This window comes from Aulonocara stuartgranti (assembly GCF_965226115.1).
Source record: "Aulonocara stuartgranti genome assembly, chromosome: 10".
NCBI lineage: Eukaryota > Metazoa > Chordata > Actinopteri > Cichliformes > Cichlidae > Aulonocara > Aulonocara stuartgranti.
Genome location: NC_138946.1, coordinates 27,812,429 through 27,818,621, shown reverse-complemented (window position 1 = coordinate 27,818,621; position 6,193 = coordinate 27,812,429).

Below are 6,193 nucleotides of genomic sequence, written 5' to 3'. Positions count from 1 at the left end.
GCAGCCGTTTGAGCTAAGATTTTAAAATTATTCACATAATGAAAACCTATACTTTGTTTCAGGCGAGTTTCCCATTCAAATGCATGTAACAGTGAGAAACGCATTGTCTTGGCGAAATAAAGTTTTTTTGAACAACTTCATATAAATCGCTGTAACTTTTGATAGAAGACTCAGACAAACATGTTTATGGCTTTATCTTACAGAACTCAATATCCCCGTGCTGGGCAAACAGGTTTTGCAGCCGTTTGAGCTAAGATTTTAAAATTATTCACATAATGAAAACCTATACTTTGTTTCAGGCGAGTTTCCCATTCAAATGCATGTAACAGTGAGAAACGCATTGTCTTGGCGAAAGAAAGTTTTTTTTGAACAACTTCATATAAATCGCTGTAACTTTTGATAGAAGACTCAGACAAACATATGGCTTTATCTTATAGAACTCAATATCCCCGTGCTGGGCAAACAGGTTTTGCAGCCGTTTGAGCTAAGATTTTAAAATTATTCACATAATGAAAACCTATACTTTGTTTCAGGCGATTTTCCCATTCAAATGCATGTAACAGTGAGAAACGCATTGTCTTTGCGAAATAAAGCGTTTTTGAACAACTTCATATAAATCGCTGTAACTTTTGATAGAAGACTCAGACAAACATGTTTATGGCTTTATCTTATAGAACTCAATATCCCCGTGCTGGGCAAACAGGTTTTGCAGCCGTTTGAGCTAAGATTTTAAAATTATTCACATAATGAAAACCTATACTTTGTTTCAGGCGAGTTTCCCATTCAAATGCATGTAACAGTGAGAAACGCATTGTCTTGGCGAAATAAAGCGTTTTTGAACAACTTCATATAAATCGCTGTAACTTTTGATAGAAGACTCTGACAAACATGTTTATGGCTTTATCTTATAGAACTCAATATCCCCGTGCTGGGCAAACAGGTTTTGCAGCCGTTTGAGCTAAGATTTTAAAATTATTCACATAATGAAAACCTATACTTTGTTTCAGGCGAGTTTCCCATTCAAATGCATGTAACAGTGAGAAACGCATTGTCTTGGCGAAATAAAGCGTTTTTGAACAACTTCATATAAATCGCTGTAACTTTTGATAGAAGACTCAGACAAACATGTTTATGGCTTTATCTTATAGAACTCAATATCCCCGTGCTGGGCAAACAGGTTTTGCAGCCGTTTGAGCTAAGATTTTAAAATTATTCACATAATGAAAACCTATACTTTGTTTCAGGCGATTTTCCCATTCAAATGCATGTAACAGTGAGAAACGCATTGTCTTTGCGAAATAAAGCGTTTTTGAACAACTTCATATAAATCGCTGTAACTTTTGATAGAAGACTCAGACAAACATGTTTATGGCTTTATCTTATAGAACTCAATATCCCCGTGCTGGGCAAACAGGTTTTGCAGCCGTTTGAGCTAAGATTTTAAAATTATTCACATAATGAAAACCTATACTTTGTTTCAGGCGAGTTTCCCATTCAAATGCATGTAACAGTGAGAAACGCATTGTCTTGGCGAAATAAAGCGTTTTTGAACAACTTCATATAAATCGCTGTAACTTTTGATAGAAGACTCAGACAAACATGTTTATGGCTTTATCTTATAGAACTCAATATCCCCGTGCTGGGCAAACAGGTTTTGCAGCCGTTTGAGCTAAGATTTTAAAATTATTCACATAATGAAAACCTATACTTTGTTTCAGGCGAGTTTCCCATTCAAATGCATGTAACAGTGAGAAACGCATTGTCTTGGCGAAATAAAGCGTTTTTGAACAACTTCATATAAATCGCTGTAACTTTTGATAGAAGACTCAGACAAACATGTTTATGGCTTTATCTTATAGAACTCAATATCCCCGTGCTGGGCAAACAGGTTTTGCAGCCGTTTGAGCTAAGATTTTAAAATTATTCACATAATGAAAACCTATACTTTGTTTCAGGCGAGTTTCCCATTCAAATGCATGTAACAGTGAGAAACGCATTGTCTTGGCGAAATAAAGCGTTTTTGAACAACTTCATATAAATCGCTGTAACTTTTGATAGAAGACTCAGACAAACATGTTTATGGCTTTATCTTATAGAACTCAATATCCCCGTGCTGGGCAAACAGGTTTTGCAGCCGTTTGAGCTAAGATTTTAAAATTATTCACATAATGAAAACCTATACTTTGTTTCAGGCGAGTTTCCCATTCAAATGCATGTAACAGTGAGAAACGCATTGTCTTGGCGAAATAAAGCGTTTTTGAACAACTTCATATAAATCGCTGTAACTTTTGATAGAAGACTCAGACAAACATGTTTATGGCTTTATCTTATAGAACTCAATATCTCCGTGCTGGGCAAACAGGTTTTGCAGCCGTTTGAGCTAAGATTTTAAAATTATTCACATAATGAAAACCTATACTTTGTTTCAGGCGAGTTTCCCATTCAAATGCATGTAACAGTGAGAAACACACTGTCTTGGCGAAATAAAGCGTTTTTCAACCACTTCATATAAATCGCTGTAACTTTTGATAGAAGACTCAGACAAACATGTTTATGGCTTTATCTTATAGAACTCAATATCCCCGTGCTGGGCAAACAGGTTTTGCAGCCGTTTGAGCTAAGATTTTAAAATTATTCACATAATGAAAACCTATACTTTGTTTCAGGCGATTTTCCCATTCAAATGCATGTAACAGTGAGAAACGCATTGTCTTTGCGAAATAAAGCGTTTTTCAACCACTTCATATAAATCGCTGTAACTTTTGATAGAAGACTCAGACAAACATGTTTATGGCTTTATCTTATAGAACTCAATATCCCCGTGCTGGGCAAACAGGTTTTGCAGCCGTTTGAGCTAAGATTTTAAAATTATTCACATAATGAAAATCTATACTTTGTTTCAGGCGAGTTTCCCATTCAAATGCATGTAACAGTGAGAAACACACTGTCTTGGCGAAATAAAGCGTTTTTCAACCACTTCATATAAATCGCTGTAACTTTTGATAGAAGACTCAGACAAACATGTTTATGGCTTTATCTTATAGAACTCAATATCCCCGTGCTGGGCAAACAGAACAGGTTTTGCAGCCGTTTGAGCTAAGATTTTAAAATTATTCACATAATGAAAACCTATACTTTGTCTCAGGCGAGTTTCCCATTCAAATGCATGTAACATTGAGAAACGCATTGTCTTGGCGAAATAAAGCGTTTTTGAACAACTTCATATAAATCGCTGTAACTTTTGATAGAAGACTCAGACAAACATGTTTATGGTTTTATCTTATAGAACTCAATATCCCCGTGCTGGGCAAACAGGTTTTGCAGCCGTTTGAGCTAAGATTTTAAAATTATTCACATAATGAAAACCTATACTTTGTCTCAGGCGAGTTTCCCATTCAAATGCATGTAACATTGAGAAACGCATTGTCTTGGCGAAATAAAGCGTTTTTGAACAACTTCATATAAATCGCTGTAACTTTTGATAGAAGACTCAGACAAACATGTTTATGGCTTTATCTTATAGAACTCAATATCCCCGTGCTGGGCAAACAGAACAGGTTTTGCAGCCGTTTGAGCTAAGATTTTAAAATTATTCACATAATGAAAACCTATACTTTGTTTCAGGCGAGTTTCCCATTCAAATGCATGTAACAGTGAGAAACGCATTGTCTTGGCGAAATAAAGCGTTTTTGAATAACTTCATATAAATCGCTGTAACTTTTGATAGAAGACTCAGACAAACATGTTTATGGCTTTATCTTATAGAACTCAATATCCCCGTGCTGGGCAAACAGGTTTTGCAGCCGTTTGAGCTAAGACTTTAAAATTATTCACATAATGAAAACCTATACTTTGTTTCAGGCGAGTTTCCCATTCAAATGCATGTAACAGTGAGAAACGCATTGTCTTGGCGAAATAAAGCGTTTTTGAACAACTTCATATAAATCGCTGTAACTTTTGATAGAAGACTCAGACAAACATGTTTATGGCTTTATCTTATAGAACTCAATATCCCCGTGCTGGGCAAACAGAACAGGTTTTGCAGCCGTTTGAGCTAAGATTTTAAAATTATTCACATAATGAAAACCTATACTTTGTTTCAGGCGAGTTTCCCATTCAAATGCATGTAACAGTGAGAAACGCATTGTCTTGGCGAAATAAAGCGTTTTTGAACAACTTCATATAAATCGCTGTAACTTTTGATAGAAGACTCAGACAAACATGTTTATGGCTTTATCTTATAGAACTCAATATCCCCGTGCTGGGCAAACAGGTTTTGCAGCCGTTTGAGCTAAGATTTTAAAATTATTCACATAATGAAAACCTATACTTTGTTTCAGGCGAGTTTCCCATTCAAATGCATGTAACAGTGAGAAACACACTGTCTTGGCGAAATAAAGCGCTTTTCAACCACTTCATATAAATCGCTGTAACTTTTGATAGAAGACTCAGACAAACATGTTTATGGCTTTATCTTATAGAACTCAATATCCCCGTGCTGGGCAAACAGGTTTTGCAGCCGTTTGAGCTAAGATTTTAAAATTATTCACATAATGAAAACCTATACTTTGTTTCAGGCGAGTTTCCCATTCAAATGCATGTAACAGTGAGAAACGCATTGTCTTTGCGAAATAAAGCGTTTTTCAACCACTTCATATAAATCGCTGTAACTTTTGATAGAAGACTCAGACAAACATGTTTATGGCTTTATCTTATAGAACTCAATATCCCCGTGCTGGGCAAACAGGTTTTGCAGCCGTTTGAGCTAAGATTTTAAAATTATTCACATAATGAAAACCTATACTTTGTTTCAGGCGAGTTTCCCATTCAAATGCATGTAACAGTGAGAAACACACTGTCTTGGCGAAATAAAGCGTTTTTCAACCACTTCATATAAATCGCTGTAACTTTTGATAGAAGACTCAGACAAACATGTTTATGGCTTTATCTTATAGAACTCAATATCCCCGTGCTGGGCAAACAGGTTTTGCAGCCGTTTGAGCTAAGATTTTAAAATTATTCACATAATGAAAACCTATACTTTGTTTCAGGCGAGTTTCCCATTCAAATGCATGTAACAGTGAGAAACACACTGTCTTGGTGAAATAAAGCGTTTTTCAACCACTTCATATAAATCGCTGTAACTTTTGATAGAAGACTCAGACAAACATGTTTATGGCTTTATCTTATAGAACTCAATATCCCCGTGCTGGGCAAACAGGTTTTGCAGCCGTTTGAGCTAAGATTTTAAAATTATTCACATAATGAAAACCTATACTTTGTTTCAGGCGAGTTTCCCATTCAAATGCATGTAACAGTGAGAAACACACTGTCTTGGCGAAATAAAGCGTTTTTCAACCACTTCATATAAATCGCTGTAACTTTTGATAGAAGACTCAGACAAACATGTTTATGGCTTTATCTTATAGAACTCAATATCCCCGTGCTGGGCAAACAGGTTTTGCAGCCGTTTGAGCTAAGATTTTAAAATTATTCACATAATGAAAACCTATACTTTGTTTCAGGCGAGTTTCCCATTCAAATGCATGTAACAGTGAGAAACACACTGTCTTGGCGAAATAAAGCGTTTTTCAACCACTTCATATAAATCGCTGTAACTTTTGATAGAAGACTCAGACAAACATGTTTATGGCTTTATCTTATAGAACTCAATATCCCCGTGCTGGGCAAACAGGTTTTGCAGCCGTTTGAGCTAAGATTTTAAAATTATTCACATAATGAAAACCTATACTTTGTTTCAGGCGAGTTTCCCATTCAAATGCATGTAACAGTGAGAAACGCATTGTCTTGGCGAAATAAAGCGTTTTTGAACAACTTCATATAAATCGCTGTAACTTTTGATAGAAGACTCAGACAAACATGTTTATGGCTTTATCTTATAGAACTCAATATCCCCGTGCTGGGCAAACAGGTTTTGCAGCCGTTTGAGCTAAGATTTTAAAATTATTCACATAATGAAAACCTATACTTTGTTTCAGGCGAGTTTCCCATTCAAATGCATGTAACAGTGAGAAACACACTGTCTTGGTGAAATAAAGCGTTTTTCAACCACTTCATATAAATCGCTGTAACTTTTGATAGAAGACTCAGACAAACATGTTTATGGCTTTATCTTATAGAACTCAATATCCCCGTGCTGGGCAAACAGGTTTTGCAGCCGTTTGAGCTAAGA